The 18,457-nt window shown below is 33.8% G+C and overlaps 1 pseudogene; it reads left to right on the top strand.

The window, feature by feature from the left end:
* Nucleotides 1-5,682: 5,682 nt before the first annotated feature.
* LOC145049796 (dirigent protein 18 pseudogene) overlaps nt 5,683-18,457 on the top strand; it is a 68,040-nt pseudogene continuing 55,265 nt past the window's right edge.

Here is an 18,457-nt window from a genome sequence, read left to right as displayed (position 1 = left end):
GCTGCCTAACAAAATGTAAGTCTATTTCCATATGCTTGGTTCTTTGGCGCTAAATTACGTTTAAAGATAAGTACATGGCAGTGCCATTATCACAAAAGACTATAGTGGCATGAGAAATGGAGTAAGATAACTCAAGAAGTAGGTTTTGAAGACAAGTGGTTTCAGCAACACCATTAGCTACCCCCAATACTCGATTTCAACGCTAGAGCGAAAGACAACATGTTATCATTTGGACGACAAGGAGACGAGATGATCGCCTAGATAGACGTAGTACCCATATGTGGTCGATGACTAGTGGGACAACCGGCCTAGTCAGCATCGAAATAGGAAACCAAACAAACAATGCATGACGAACGAATATAAAGACCAAGTTAAAGAGTGCCCTTAAGCTATCGTAGAATACGCTTGGGAGTCAAGAAATGCGTTACCCGCAGATCATTCATAAAAAGGCAAACTTGTTGTACAACATAATAGATATCTGGATGAGTAAAAATCAGATATTAATGAGCTCGTGTAAGGCTTCGATAAAGAATCATAACAGAAACAAGTTCTCATTAGTAGAGAGCTTCAATTTTATGTTAGTCATATTGCAACATAGATTACACGAATCCGTATTAGCATGCATAAAAATCTCTTAATCGAAATAAGTTTGTGAAAGAAACAACCCAAAGGAACTACGAGAAGTAGCACTGTCTAAAAAGAAGGATAAACATCCTAAATTAGACAAGGCAAATTCAAAGGATAACTATGAGATGACAATGGAGATGTGAGAAGGATAAGAAGCAGTAAGAACGATGTCATCTACATATAAGAAAATGTAGATAGTGCCAAACATGTGATGGAAAATGAATACAAAGTTGTATGACTTGCTGCTTAAGAACCCAAGATAGGAGATATAGACAACAAAATGTTGATACCAAGTACGAGGAACTTATTTGATCCCAAAGAGCCATGCACCAACAACACACATGATCGGGCAAATAAGGATTGATAGAGCCAGGATGTTGGCTCATATAAATGGTTTTTTTCCAGATTACCATGAAGGAATGCGTTTTTAACATCAAGTTGGTGAATAATAGAGCCATCGACACCCGGCGATGTTGGCAGTTGGAGGTTTAGGTACCAGATCCTAGGTGTGGTTAGAGTGCAGTGTTGGCATCACAGAATCCATGAAAACTTGCTACTGAGAATCACACATAGCTTGTAAATTGATATGCAAACAGGAGATACGTTAGACGTGACAAAAGTTTAAATATTTGATTTGGTTCCAGAGACCTAATACAGGATCTACTAACCATATGATGACTGGAGGTAGCAGGTGGTAAAGAAGTTAGAGTAAAGGGTTAGGCCATGGGAGTTGATGCAGTAACCATAAGATAATTTTAGGTATAAGGTGTTACAATAACAAAAGAAGAGGATAGAGGGGAAATGTTAGTTGGAGCAGGAGAAGTAGATAAAACAATAAGGAAAGTGATTTTCATAAATATGATGGGTTGAGAAATGATAACCTTTTGAGTGATGAGATCATGGAATATGTAGTTGCGATGATCAGTGTTGAGACTAAGATAGAAAAAAAACAGAGGAGCGAGGCACAAGTTTATGAGGAGACATGGATTCAATGTTAGGATAATAAAGACAATAAAACACCCAAAGATGAGCATACGAAAAAATAAACCAAAAAGATTTTTAAACGGTGTTTAAAACTTGAGTGTTGTGGTTGGAAGAATTTTGAATGTTTGAGCAGCGAAATGGAGGGCCTCTACCTGAAACCTGGGTGGAAGAAAGGCATGAAGGAGAGATGTATGAATGATGTGGTTGATGGTTCTTATAGTTCACTCAACTTTCCCATTTTGTTGGGACTTATAGGGACAAGAGAAGCATATTTTAATGTCATTAGCTTGAAAAAGATCAAGAAGGGGTTGATTTTTAAACTATGGACCACCGTCACATTGGAAAAGTTGAATATTTGTTTTATGTTTAAGTACATAAGAATGATTTTAAAAGAAAATAAAATAAACATTTGATTTGACATGTAAAGGAAAAACCCATAAGAAATGAGAAAAACATCTATAAATAGAACATAAAACATAAAACCATTGACAGGTGAAGTCCATAGATCCAAGTGAAAAAGGTCAAACGCACGAGTAATTTTAGTGCATGGCAAAGTAAATGGTAAACGACAATATTTCCCTAACTAGAAAGAATTACATAACGTATATCTAGTACTAGAACATGAAATAAAGTCAATTAACTAAAGAAATTGAAAAACAAACAAGCTTGGGCAACCAAGACGGCAATGCCAGAGGTCAAAGAAAATCGCAACAAGGGTAAAGGAAGATTCAGACTGAACTAATGAATGAAGAACATGATAAAGATCGGAATCCTTGTTGTCACAATGTTGGGAGCACTTTACTTGTGTTAAGATCCTCCAGTAAAGCCAAGTGGGTCAACTTCGACAGAGACTAAGTTATCAATCATAAAGCAACAGACATGAATGAGATTTTTAAATATTTTGCGGGAACCAAGAACATTTTTTTTAACAACAAACGGTTATTTGAGATGGGAAAGAAGTTTGACTCGAAAAATCTAACAGGAAGAACAACACCATTTCCAACCATTATATTGAAAGATCATATATGCTCAAGAGTCATGTTACTTTAATATTGCTAATTAATATTTGATCCTAAAAAGTTACACTAACAAAAACCTAGTACAATTGATTATTTATTAGAAATTGATTTTAAAAAATATTCATGAAACTCTTTTAATTAGTTAGGAATTATTTATTTCATGAAAATATTAATTTTCAATGGTAAGTAACATAATATACATCATAAGGTATGATTTATTAAGTCATGTATATTATTTTGGACTAGAAAGACTCTTTCGTCTTTTTGCTAAAAGTTAAAGTTTATATCTTACAAAGAGTTATAAGAATTTTATAAAGTTCTCTTCTTTTTAATACAAAAAAAAAGTTGAGCTAGTTTTTAGAAAATAAGACATGGTCTTTTGAATATAATAAGGGAAAGTAAGCAAGACTTAAAAGGCATGAGAGACATGTAGGCTTTAGGGTATTGAGTGCTTAAATTGTTAAGAACTTTTGGGTAATGATTTAGCTTTATGAAGGCTTTTACACCTTCATTTTTTGGTGGAAAATCCATAGCTTCCCCCCCCCCCCTCCCCTCACTCTCTCATTGTTATTCAAAGGTGTTAGAAGAAGTTACTTTCTCCCTTTAAGTCAAATTTTGGTTTTGGCTTAAAGCTTAAAAGTTGTGACTAGCATCTCTTCAAGTTTGTTCATTGTTGGTGTCTCAAAGGTTACACATTCTTCATCAACTTGTAGCCTCCCCTTGAGGACCCAAAGAACAACAAATGTTGTTATTTCTTCATCTCCTCTATGGTTGTGTTTTTATCTTTCTATAACTTGCAAGATGATCCTTAGTGGATCGTAACTTTTTTATTATGTTTGAACATTTAAGTCTTCCATTTCCATTTTATGAGTCGATGAAACTATTTTTGAAATAAAACCCAACAAGTGGTATCAAGATCCACCTTGCAAGTTTGGTTAGATTTTATGATTTTTGGAAATCTTAGTTTTTGAAGAATATGGATAATTTGTTTTTGTATAAAAAAAAATAAGTCCGTACATATTTTCTTTGACAAAAACTTACATGCATTTTTTGTCACTTAAAGTTGTCTTAGAAAAACAAATGTTGTTTTATGTTTATGTTTATATGTATTTTAGAGTGTATAAACAAGCATTGAACCATATTTGTTGTTGTTTGTGTGATTTGGTTAAAAATGGTTTGTAATATTCTTTTATTCATAAAATATGTAATAAATATAGCTAGTTTTTATTCTTGTTATTTTATGTAATAGATTAGTTTTAGACTAGGCTTATTTTATGAAAAATGTAACAAGATGAAGATGGAGACCATTTCTTGAAGATCCAAGGAGATCCACGGTTTTATGAAGTTTTTATAAAAGTTCCTAACTGTTATAAAAATCTTATAAAATTACAAAAAGTTGGTTGTCATTGCAAGTGGGAGCTTGAAGATAACATGAAGAACAACTTGTATTATTTGGTCCCTTTATCCCTTAGGAAGGACTTAACACTTTTATTTTGGCTCACAAAAGTTTTAAGTAGATCAGGACTTGTTTATGTCAAATGCATGCTTGTGTTGTTTATTTTTTATGCAAATATTTTGTGTGGTTGATAAATTATATTTTCACAAACTCAAACTATTTTTTTACAAAGTAAACATCATATGGAGTTTGTTTTTCAATTTACAAAATGAGACCATAATATAATATAAGTAATAACTTTAAAATAAAAACAAGTTTTATTAAATCGTTTATAACAAAAAGTTTTGAAAATTTAAAATTATTAGTCTAAAATGGTGATTTTATAACTTACTCAAACTCTAAAATATTAATAATAAAAAGTTCATTTAAGTAATAAATAAGGTTCTATATTACTCAAACTCAAACTTAATATTAGATATTATCATTAAAATTGAACCGCATCAAAATATAAAACCAGATTTCATTTGAACCTTAAATGTGATTTTTTGAAAATTAATAACATGATTAGTTGAATGCATGTAATTGTCATACTATCACATTTCCTAAAATAGAATAATAAAACATTCAAATTCCTTTTCAAAAAGACAAGTCTTTGTCATCCAACTTTAGAAACATTTACTACCATTTATATAATGTTTATGGGGTAAAGGATACCTAACCATTTGTGTTATATTTCGGTGGCCAAATTATTTTTTCGATTTCTATAACCAAGGTATAGGCCAATTATAAAACTTTCTCTACTTGGATGACTTGATTGGAAACCTCTTACGATAAATGTCACCTAAGCAAGAGTGTTCCAAGGCATAAAAGTTACCAAACATGTCAAATTAACAAATGGAATGTTAAGGGTCACATACATCTAGGAATTACAGGTGATGTAATTAATAAAAACACTTTATCTTGTTAAAATTAAGTAAGTAGGATAAAGGTCACTTAACCATTTATTTAATTTGCAACTTAGATCATAGGCTTTAAATAAATAATGTTTTTGGAAACAAAAGGGTATTATTTTTAAAGAATTAAATACTAAATAAAACTTTGTTAAAATTTTGTAGATAGCTCCACCAACTACTATAATACATCATCACGCAATGAACATACGATCTGTACCCAAAAAAAAAAAACTAGGCCACTACAACTTTTTGGATAAACACATAAATTTGATTATAGTTTTGAAACAAGAAAAGAAATACTATGTCCTTGAATCACAAGTCCCCAAAGAACCAACCTCTGTCCCAAAGGTTGCACATGATGTTTAGCTTAAGAATATGGTTGACTCGCTTGATGTTTCATACCTTATGATTGCCACAATGATTCCTAATCTTCAGTGCAATCTGGAACTCTTCACTTGCTTTGACATGATTGAACATCTCATGTAGATGTTTGGTTAGCAAGCTAGAACTAAGAGGTTTGAAACTATTCAAGCCCTCCATAGCTGCAAGATGGAGGAAACTAGGAATGTGAGCACACATGTTGTCATGATGAAAAGCCATCTAGATCACTTGAAGAGATTATGATCTCTATATCAACTAGACTTAGCCATAAATTTTGAATTCATTGCCTAAGTGCTATGATACTTTCATCATGAACTACAACATGAATGGGTGGTATAATCCTATCTATGAGCTTTATTGGATGCTCAAAACTATAGAGAAAAACATCCCAAGGAAAAACCGCCAATTGCTCATGATTCAGGAGGGGCAAGTCAAGAAGAATAAACAAGGCAACAACTTCAAAGGGAAGCTACAAGCTGACAAGGGCAAAGGAAAGAAATCTTCCCAAAAACCACCACCAAAGAAGAAGGTAAAGGTTGCTAAGGATGACACATGCTTTGAGTGTGGAGTTGTTGGCAATGGAAAAGGAATTTTCCTAGGTACCTTGCTGAGTTGAAGAAAAAGAAGGTCGGGGAAGGCACTTCAGGTATATCTATTTTCATGATTAAAATGGGATTATTTACTTTTTTATCTAACACATGGGTATTTGATATTGGTTGTGGAACTCATATATGTAATTCATTACATATGTTTCGAAAGAGTGGGGAACTGAAGACAAATGAGATGGTATTGAATGTTGGCAATGGAGCACGTGTTGTAGTCCAAGCAATAGGACATTTTGATTTATGCTCACCATTTGGTCTGTATTTGACATTAAACAATGTGTGTTTCATTACTTCTATCACTAGAAATATTGTATCAGTTTCCCTTTTAAGAAAATATGGTTTTAGTTTTCAATTTGTTGATGATAATATTCATTCCTTCTTGGATGAAATGTTTTATTTTGAGGCTAGACCAATAAATTTAATTTATGAATTAAACCTGGATGAAACTTTAAACAATAATTCCCTTTATCATGTTAAATCAACAGGTTCAAACAATGTTTGAACCAAACAAATCTATAACATTATTTCCTTGAACACATAAACAAGAAGTACATATCCCAACTCCAAAATAGTGGACTTTTGGGTGCAAATGACACTGAGCCATTTGACATGTGTGAATCTTGCTTATGTAACAAGATGAAAAATTTCCCTTTCTCTGGCACTAGAGAAAAGGAAAGTGCTTTTTTAGGCATCATGCATACCGATGTATGTGGTTCTTTCAAAACAATGTCAAGATATGGTGAGAGATATTACATCACCTTCACTATCGGCTTCAGTCATTTTAGATATGTATATTTGATGAAACATAAACATGAAGCATTTGAAAAGTTTAAATTGTTTCAAAGTGAAGTTGAAAAGCAACTCGACAAGACATTCAAAATCCTTCGTTCGGAAAGAGGTGGCGAGTACTTAAACCAAGAGTTCCAAGAGCATCTTAAGAGTTGTAGTATTATCTCATAACTTACTCCACATAGAACACCACTTCTTAATGGTGTGTTTTGTTGGATTAATGTCTAAGTCCATAATTATATTTGGTATGTACTTGACCCGACCCGGCATGGTCCATTTGGGTTGCACTTCACCGACTCAATTTATATGGATAGTCTTTTGAGAATAGTATATTTATAATTTATATTAATATATTATAAGTTCTAATATATTAATATGGAATCATATTATTTAATTAGTATTGATCAAGAATTAATTTAGAATTAATTAAGTGATCAAAATGAACTAATTAAATGTGGACTCTTATATATATACGTAATGGGCCAAGTTCATTTAGGTTGGGCTAAGCTTTCATGGATAGTCCATGGAGTGTTTAACCCATGGATCATATGAAATGAAAGGTCATGGGTTTAACCCTAGTTTCCATACTATATAAAGATGTCCATAGTTGGTGAAATTGGGACTAGTGTGGATACACTAAGAAGGGCTAACCGATTTCGCTAGAGAGAACCAAGTATCCATATTCTCTAAAGTCTTCCAAGGTGTTTTGGTGACTTGTGATTCCACTTGAAGCTTCCACACTATTGGGGCTGAGCTCTTAAAGCTTGAAGACATCAAGCTACATCAAAAAGGTATGTCATCTAACTAAAACTTTGTAGTATAAGAACTTCATAATATGCTAGTTAGGATTAAAGCCTTGGAAAGTTCTTATTTGCATGTATAATAGAGAAAACATAGATCCAAGGTTTATAGGGTTGCATGTACACCAGAGGAGTGTTAGAATGCTCAAAACCCAACAGTGGTATCAGAGCCTAGGCTAGTTTTCTTGTTATACTTGCAAAAGTAGCTGAAAAATCGAGTTTTGATGCTGTCTGCCCAGCGGACTCACCGAGTCCATGAATGGACTCGCCGAGTCCAAGGCAAAATGCATCCAACTCGCCGAGTTGGTTCGTGCACTCGACGAGTTGGACCCCCAAACAGCATAAATTCCACTTTTTTGGCTGGAATTGGACTAGGAACATTACCCTAAGGTGTTTTTGAACTTATAAACTTGTTTTTGATGTGGTAATGTTCATGCTAATCCAATTTCAAAGATAATTGTCAATAGATTCATGTTTTGTATTAGTTTAAGGTTTAGACTAATTACATGAAAAAGTTTGATTTGAATTATCTTGTTCTTATGAGTTGCTTAGATTAATAGAAAAGTTGAGTGAAATAGTTGTTTTCAATCCAAATTAATCTAAGAGTTGATTCTAAAAGGTGTTTTTGTAACTTGTCCTCAAGTTATATGAAAAGTCACATTTAAGTTTCATAAAACTCATAAAAGTTGGCAAAGGTTACAAAATGAAGAGTCTAGTTCTAATTAAATGGTTTTATGACTCCATATCTTGTCCTCAAGTTATGGAGGATCAAGAGTCTCTTCATTAAATAATAAATAAATAAAAGTGTAACCTTAATTAATTCCATAAGTTATAAAATAAAGATAAGTTAATTCTTTTATTAGTTTAAAGTCTTCCATAACTTGTCCTCAAGTTATGGAACTTGAAGAGTTTTTGGATTAAAATTACTTTAAATACATAGGTTATGGAATTAATTAGTTTTGAATAGTTTCAAAACTTGCCCTCAAGTTTTGGAATTTGAAAAGTTTTCACTTATGAATACTTTAATTCCAAGTTAGTCCTTAGAATTTTAAAAGTTAAAATTCAACCCTTATACTTTATAATATTATAAGTTAATAATATATATATATATATATATATATATATATATATATATATATATATATATGTATAAGAGTAAAGTCAGTCTTACTGTTAGTAAGCCTCTTTCACGAAACCGGTCTATAAGGGGGTATAAGGTTACTGCCTATAAAATGGCAGTTTAATGGGTGTCCAATCTCACCCACCGCTTCCTTGACCGGTGAAGGGTTGTTAGCCGAACGGGTTTGACAGGACTATAATTCTCCCTTCATTAAAAGTATTAATGATAAATACTAAGTAACTAAACTCTTAATAATACCCAATCTTAGTTACTTAGGAAAATGTGAATAAGGTGCTAATCCATGAAATTACACTTTGCACTTTGTTTAAGTCAGTTAGTGGAGTGTGTGTGGTTAACTGGCACACTAACTCGTATTTAACAAGGTAGGAAATGGGTAACTTAATGTTTATCATAGTATCGATGGAGCGTGTGTGGTTAACCGACACATCGATTGAGGGGTAAACACTTAAGGGTACCAAGTAATTTGCATGGTTACTTCACACCTTGTTTTGTGATCCTCGGCATCCCAGTCACAAAACTTGAAGGGCACACTCGAGATTGAAACATGCCATTGAAAGTTCAATGAATCTCAAAGATCTAGGAATTTCAAATCCAATTAAAACCTAATTAATTATTTCGTTTTTCATGGTGGAAATTGGTGAATCGTCATTCACCTACCTTCAACTATTCTATAACTTGGATTACGGCATCCCTCTTCCAAGTTATAAAATAGTTTGTTGGGGTCCTAGCCTTAATATTTCATATTGGGTGTTATATTAAGGACTTTAAATCAACTATCTTGAATATCTCCCAAAAGAGGTCAAGTTCAGACATCTATGATCTTCCCAAATATCTTGCAACTTCACTTCCTCCACCTCCTCCAATTATTCTCCCTAACCCACAAGTTCATGGTCACTCAAGCCCTATTGGCAAGGCAAGGTCTAGGTGTGATCACATCTTGGAGATGAAGTCACATGCTGACAAGCCGGGAGAGTTGGGTGTCAAAGTCTTGAGAAAGTTAGTGGTTCAATCACTTTCTAAGTTACATAGTGAGTTTCTTTGGGACACCTATGAAATAGACTATGACAAGACCCTTAATGATCTTATCTATTTGCTTGGTGCTGCTAAATCATAAATGATTTAGTGTACTAGTAAAGCAAATTTGATTAGGAGATCAACTTCCTAAAACTTTATGGACAAGGACAATAGTGACAAAGGAAATCCAGAAATGCATTCTCTTCCCAATGGAAAGGGATTGGCCATAGTCAACTTGGTTGACCAAATAGTAAAGAGAAAGGCTAAGTCTGAGATAGTCCCATGTACTCTTACCTAAGGGTCCATATGTTTCTATTGCCAAAGGAAGGGGCTTAGGTTACAAAGCTGCCAAGCTTACCTAAGGATGGTAAAGTCAATAAGTTTGACTTTATTTCAAGTAAAACTTCCACTATCTAACTCTGCTAAGTTTCTATTCTGAGTTTCTTGATACATGATGTGACTAGGTCACATGTTGATGTTTTAAGAATCAAAGAAAAGTAAAGAAACTTAAAGAAAGAATATGTTGAATCTGATTGCGTAGATGGATTTCTATCGCATAGTTTAAAGATCGGATTCTTGAGCTACTTCTTAGGAGTTATGAGATATTACTTAGGAATAGATAACAACAAGTTTTCATATGGATTGTAAGGATAAGTTTTTCCGCAAAGTTTTAAAATAAAAGAAAATTTTTGATTTTATTTATTTTAAAATATCCTTACAATGGCGTTTGTGTAAATTTTTGTTTCTTATAAAGATTCCATTAAGAGCAAGAATGGAAATATGAATTTGATTCTTTTCATTTGTGGTAATGTCTAAAATTTTCAAATAAGGAAAGACCCTCATTCCCCAAGTTTCAATTGGACCGGAACTTGGAATCATGCAAGTTGTATAGCATGACGAATGAGAACTTTCAAGTATTGGAAAATTAAGACTAATTACTTGTTCACATGGATTTGTGAGTCATGTGAAGGACTAAGGGATCGAGTACACATTCTTGTGCACTGGCTAAGTCCACCATAAAAGATCGATAAGATTATTCGTCATAATTTACTACAGCTTAGTAAATATGGTTATACTTACAAGCTTAAGTGTAATTCTGAGACATTAGGAAAGGTTCCAATGTAAGGCAGAGCAAATAAGAAGAATCAAATTAGGCAGAAGGATAAAAGTTTCTCAAATCTGAAAAGATGGGAGAGTGCTTTAGTATCAGTTTCTGTGATCATCTTAATGATTAAGAAACCATATCAAAATTAGTTCTCTAAGGAAATCTTAGTGCATTCTTATGACTAAGAAGAGGAACTTGAACTGCTGAAATGGTTAAATCAAGAAGATGAGTCATACTTCGTTCCAAAAACAATTCTTAGAGTCATACTCCAAGATTGTAACTTGAGTGACATGTCTTAAAGAAGGTTTAAAACACTTGTCAAATGTTAGAGTAAAAGTTTTCTACTCTTGTACATTTGAAATTGGTAAGTTGTGATGTTTTGGATAAAACAAAGACCAACTAAGGCCAATTGTGTGAAGTGTTTGTCTTGATTAGAACCCACACTGTCTCTTGAATATCTGACAAGAAAGTCTTATATGTCAAGAGGACAGTGGGAGTCTTAAAAGTCTTGAAAGTCTCAAGAACTAATCAATAATAAAACCTAAAGTTCTTCACTAGCACACAACTTGAGGTTTATAACCTATCATGTTGACGTATTTTGTGCTCATTCTAGTTAAAGTTGGCTTTGCATATGAGTTCTTAGAGTTCTCAATTGGTTGCACAACAACTTGGAAGCAATGGCAGGCCCTTGAGCTGCCAGATGGCAAGAAATTAGATTGAGTTCAGTCCATATGATTTTGGATTTGTCATTATCCTTGTCATGTGACTATGGTTTTGACAATTCACATGGATAAGAACACATACACCATTAAATCTAAGTGTCATAAGGTTTCTCTCCGATTCATGAAAATGATGGTGAGGAAACACTTTCACTTAGTAGATTTTAAGTAGATAGCAATTGTGACTTTTGCAGTTCTCAAAGTCGTTAGTGCAGCGTGCGTGGTTAACCGGCACACTAACATTGACTTATGAGAAATAGCAAAAGGTCTAAATAATTTAGACTATGATTACAGCATCCATTTTCATAGTTCTAAAATTGTTTAGACGCGCTTGTGAGCTATCTAAGAGAGGTGTATGATTTTGATAAAGTCTTATCAAGGCAATCTGGTATCAGAAATCTGAAATTTGGTAAGAAAGTCAATAAAGTATTGATTTCTAGAAGTCGAGCTGATTTCTGAGAACATGTCAAAGCTAATGGGAGCATAAGTGTTATGCTAATAATCATCATGTTAGTGGGAGCATGATAATTATGATAAGTATTGCATGTTAGCAATGTTAATTATAGAAAACAAAAGGTTTCAATTGGGAAAAAGTTGTTTTGCTATAATTAAGGGAGAGGAAATTATACTTCATCTCAAATCTAAAAGCTTAGATTGAGGTTTTAATCGTATTTAGTCAAGAATATATATGAATTTCATGTTTGAATGACTCAACATAAGGAAATTCTATATATAGGTTCATTATTTGCGTTCTAAAATTCGATTATGATTACGGCATCCCTTTTCATAATCTGAATTATGAGAACTTGGCAAATAGAAATGGAAATATTATAGCAAAAGACTGGTTTAGTCTTTATGTGAGACATCATGAATCGTGTCCCATATACTTCGGATATAGGATCGATTACATGTGCTATTTTCATCCTTTCTAAAAATTTTCCAAATGCCTAGGGCATTAAGAAGGGAAAAGGTCTAGAATTGGATATGACTAAAATGATTAAGCAATTGTTGAGGACAATCTAAGGGTTACCAAGGATTGGTTGCTCAAGGACAGTTGGAAGTATAGTGTTGACTTTGGAAGGACCATATTGACATAGTCTGAAAAGAGGCAACTCTTGTTCGGAAGTGATAGTCAAAATGGAATATGGAAATGGTTCAAAGTTAGAAAGTATTCAATCTGTAAGATTAGGAAACTTAATGCAAGAAGGATGTTTCCAAGGAGTTGATCTCCGTTGGAATACTCTGTAATGATTGTTGCCAAGTCTTTGTGAATTTGTGCATAATCATTACAAGAGGATCAATGCATATAAGTTTAGAATCTAACAGATTTCAGTAAATGGCATGAATTTGGAATTCTTGCATTTGCAGTAAGGATTTGGGACTGTGAAAGATGATCATTGGAGTTATGTTCAATTGATCTATTTCACAAAGTAAAGATCACAGACAAACATAGTATGCATACTTGGTGTGTGACATGACTAGTGTTTCGAAAACATAGTGTACTTGCTTGGAGCATGTGACAACTATTGTTTTAAATTCAAGAATAAAGTTGATAGCTGAAATAGTATAAAATGAATAATGTGTAATCACATGGTGGTAAATAAAAGGTGTTTTATTTATATTCATAAGTTCTGAGACCATATTGGATTCATTTATTCTTGTGTTTCATTTTGCATGTTTTGACTTCCAGAATAAGCTAGGTTATTCTTCCGGAATGACTAAGTTATTCAAACCATCCACAGTCGGTCATATGTTGGAAGTAGATATGAATTAAGACTGTCATGGGTTAGCTTATAGAGGTCTAAGGAGTTGGACAAAGGGCTACAACACTCATTAGTGCTCATAAGTTCTGAGTATTGGATTCAACCCGCGCTCATTGGAATCACTTCATGGATTTTATCGCGAGTGATCATGAGATGATAATATCTTATATTCTTCAAACCTAGAGATATGAGTTGTTACTATGAGTTGGTTGTACATTGATTGCACGAAAACGCATTCGGTAACTCGGTGTTATAAAACTTGCCTTTGTGTATGATTCAACAAGTAGTAGAACAAGCCATATGATTCGAAGTTTATCCATTCCTTTTACCTTCAGGATAAAAGCGATATATGTGGGCCCCTCGATGATTTAATGATGAAACATGTGAGTGCTTGGCCAAGCTAGGACTGATTTGATTTGTTCAATCAGTCAGTCGTCATGAATCGGAAATCGGGAAACAACAAATGGACAGAGAGAATGATTATAATCCATGTCTCAGTCCATATGATATCTAGAATGGAGGAATATATGATCCCTTATCTAATGGACAAGTTTGTTGACAAGATCAGAGTTCGACATCGGCTTTAAGAGCTACGATTGCCAGTTAGGTTTTGAAGTCATACTCAATAATAGTTTTAGACTTATCCAAGTGGGAGACTGTTGGATTAATGTCTAAGTCCATAACTATATTTGGTATGTACTTGACCCGACCCGGCATGGTCCATTTGGGTTGCACTTCACCGACATAATTTATATGGATAGTCTTTTGAGAATAGTATATTTATGATTTATATTAATATATTATAAGTTCTAATATATTAATATGGAATCATATTATTTAATTAGTATTGATCAAGAATTAATTTAGAATTACTTAAGTGATCAAAATGAACTAATTAAATGTGGACTCTTATATATATATATATATATATATATATATATATATATATATATATATATATATATGGAATGGGCCAAGTTCATTTAGGTTGGGCTAAGATTTCATGGATAGTCCATGGAGTGTTTAACCATGGATCATATGAAATGAAAGGACATGGGTTTAACCCTAGTTTCCATACTATATAAAGATGTCCATGATTGGTGAAATTGGGACTAGTGTGGATACACTAAGAAGGGCTAGCCGATTTCACTAGAGAGAACCAAGTATCCATATTCTCTAAAGTCTTCCAAGGTGTTTTGGTGATTTGTGATTCCACTTGAGGCTTCCACACTATTGGGGCTAAGCTCTTAAAGCTTGAAGACATCAAGCTACATCAAAAAGGTATGTCATCTAACTAGAACTATGTAGTATTAGAACTTCATAATATGCTAGTTAAGATTAAAGCCTTGGAAAGTTCTTATTTGCATGTATAATAGAGAAAACATAGATCCAAGGTTTATAGGGTTGCATGTACATTATAGGAGTGTTAGAATGCTCAAAACCCAACATGTCTAAGATGAGAATCGGACCTTACTTTATATGGTTGGATCCATGATGAGCATGTGTACTCTCCCTTTATCTTTTTGAAATTATTCCTTTCTTATCGCAACTTGTATCTTGAATATGGAACCAACTAAGAAGGTAGACAAGATATTTTTGGATAAGGTGTTTAAGTCCATAACTATTTCTAGGATGTACTTGACCCGACCCGGCATGGTCCATTTGGGTTGCATGGCACAATGCAATTGGATAAACTAAATGAGAGAAATAACACTTGTGGTTTATTAATATATTATAAGTTCTAATATATTAATATTATTATTTAATTAGTATTGATGAAGAATTAATTTGTAATTAATTAAGTGATCAAAAGATAACTAATTAAATATATGGGTTGATTATGTAAATCATCCATAACTTGTATAGTGGGCTAAAAGGCTCCATGGATTATCAAGTTGGGTTAAACCCATAGGATGCTCCATGGGAGTTACAAACCCATGGGTCATGGAAATGAAGAGTCATGACACATTAGAGTTTACATGGTGTAACCCTAGATGTGTCAACACTATATAAGGAACCCATGCTCCACTAAAATAGGCTACACATGTACAAGTGAGGGCTAGGCCGATTTTTGCAAGTGTAAGATTCTTTCAAAGTTTACTCATTTGCATTTGGTGTTGTGTGAAGCATTTGAGGCATCACACTTGGGGCGCTAGGCTCACAAGGTTTCAATGATCATAAGCAACAACAAGGTAAGTTATTCTATCTTTCATTCAAGTTAAAAATTGTTCCCCATGTATGCTAGATAGGAATATAACCTTGGAATTTAACTTTGCATGATAATTAGACAAACATAGATCCAAGGTTATTAGGGTTGCATGTACACTTAGGAAGTGTTAGAATGCTCAAAACCCATTAGTGGTATCAGAGCCTAGGCTTGTGGTGGTTGTCGAGGCCAACAAAAATAATAACCCTAAATATTACACACTAAAATAGTGTATAGTGGTAAAGGGGTCGAATCCACGGAGATTGGTTCAATTTATAACTCTATGAAAAATCTCTTTGTAAAAATACTTGTAAAATAACAATAAAAATAAAATGGGGGGTTTTGGTGTTTTGAAATACTTGAAACAAACTAGAATTAACTATGATTTAAATAGACAATTTCAACAAAAATAAGGGTTTGATGTAAAATCAATAAGGGGGAGATGGTTGACTTAAAGTTTCCTCACTTTCAATTTTGATGAACATATCATTAGAATCCAATGGTGAAATACTTTGATTTAAATCCTTAATTTGGCCATAGTAATCCAAGGAGCTTGAGATTACCTAAACTTTTCTTAATTGTTGAAATGGCTAGAAAAGCTCATAACAATTTCCTTAGTCAAAGTCACTAATTCCAAATAACATGTAATTAGTGAAAGTCAACTAGCATTAAGAACCAAAAAGTCACCAAATCCAAGAGGAGTCAATTGTTTTCACTACCATGTTGAAGAAAATGTTTTTATGATTGTGTGAAGCAAAAACAACACAAAAATCATTTGTTGCTTGCTAATTTGAGGATCATTTACTTAACCAAGAAATTAGCCAACTAATCACCACAAACACATATAAACTCATGAATAAAAACATACTAGTTGTGATCATATGATAAAACACAAAACATTTCCATAAAGATTTAAGAACAAGTTCATGGATTCTTCAACATTCAATAAAAGTTCAAAGGATTCAACAAAAAGTCAACCAAGATTAGTTTAGCCAAGCATGACTAAACTCAAAGAAGCAAAATTAGTTAAGATTGTACCAAACATTTGACAAGAATCAAGAGATGAAAATAAGATATTCTTGAAGTGTTCTTGGCCTTCAAAAGTACTCCAAACTCCAGAGAGAAAGTGTCAAACTCGGACCTCCAAGATCAGGCTGAAGAGGCACACCAACCTTCCCAATATAGAGCTCTAAGTAAAATCCCGAAATTGCCCTTGTCTGGAATCCACGCACGCCGCGGGGAATCTTACACGGGCCGCGTGACTGCAACGGGATTTTGGGCTTCTTCAAGTCTTGGGTTCTCACAGCTAATCCATTGGCCCAACTCGAGTCCAATCAGCTTCTAGCCTATTTTTCTTCAATATTTCTTCAATTTGAGCCCACTTTGCCTCTCCACATCACTCAAAGCTTCCACAAACTCCCCAATCATCGATCTTGCACACTCAAGAATTCTCATGTGCCTTTCAAATTTAAAGTTCAACACTTCGACGCCTTCAAGCAATTGACAAGTCCACTCCATGAATCACCTCCACAGCCATCAAGCATGAAATCCCCATTGCTCTTCAAGTCCAATCGCCTCCCAAAAGTCCCGCTCCGCTAGTCTCCAAAAATCTGCAATAATGCTCAAGAAACTAGAAAGTACCCAAAATGGTCATAAAAATAAACAAGGGGATGATGTGACAACCCGAAAATTTCTTTTGGTCAAACCCTAAAAGTCAACCACTTCGTATCATAAATTAATATCATTATTTCTTATTTTTAAGAAATATAAAGTTCGTTTGATTATTTTAATATTATTTTTAAACGAACGGGTGAAAGAAAGTGTCGTCTCGGGTTTTTATTTTGAAAACCGCAAACACTTCGCGTATTAGAAACACCCGACCAAACTTTTATGTTTGGGTCGAAAAATCATCCAAAAATCCGTAAACTCATGCTTATACACGAGTTTACTCCCCAAGAACTAGCCATTTGTGTTTACTCCCCAAAAAGTGAAAAGAGTAAACTCCTAAAAACCCTCTCAACTATCATCCAAGATTTAATTCCAAATCTTCAATCTTGTAAGTGTTTTAACCCTTTCAAGTTAGTAAAACACTTAATCTAGTGTTTGTGCATCTATTCATCCATTCATTTCCGGTTTTTGTTTAGATTTTCCAAAACACCAAGAACACACACTAAGTGTTCTTGGCCCTTTTAGCTCGAATCAAGCACCATTATAGTAAGTACTCTCATCCTTAAGTGCTTGTAAGCTAGTATATCAAACAAAAACCAAGGAAATCAGCCAAGAACACTAGGTTTGAGGTGTTCACGGTCCAAGAAGATGCTTGGACCGTAAACACCATAAAGTCCCTCAAATTTGGCTTAAGTCCCATTTTAAGCCCTAGTTTGAAGCCCTAGACTTACCTTAACATATTTAAACCTTCCATTGATATGTTTAAGCATTTTAAAACATCAAACACCCAAAAGGTTGTTTAGATGGGTCATATTCCTTACTTAGCCCTAAAAACTGACCTAGACTTTTACCTAGTGGTGTTAAGGACTTAAAACAATGGAAATACCACTTCTCATAGGGGTTTACGGTAGTAAACCCAAGGGAAATTACCCTTAGGCCGTAAACACCTCAAGGTGAGTGTTTTGTAGCCTTAATCCATTCCAAGAGCTAAACCACTTAGCAAGGTTGCTTCTAGGGACTTGTTAAACTCCAAAACAACTCATGGTTGCAATATTTGGAGTTTAGACCGTAAACCCTAGAGTTTACTGCCGTAAACTCCAAGGGTAAAGGTCATTTAGACCGTAAACTCCCAAGGAGTTTACCCTTGGACCCCAAACACCCTAGTTATGCCCTACTAGCACTCGGATGCAAACCTTGTGAACTTTAACACTTGAAACAAAGTGTTTTCAGGTTCTAGAGTGTCCCAACTCATATTATTAGTTATAATAAGGCCAATTAGCTATACAT

This window comes from Lactuca serriola, chromosome 5 (assembly GCF_051521515.1).
Source record: "Lactuca serriola cultivar US96UC23 chromosome 5, Lser_US96UC23_V15, whole genome shotgun sequence".
Classification (NCBI taxonomy): Eukaryota; Viridiplantae; Streptophyta; class Magnoliopsida; order Asterales; family Asteraceae; genus Lactuca; species Lactuca serriola.
This window is presented reverse-complemented; position numbering and strand designations above follow the sequence as displayed.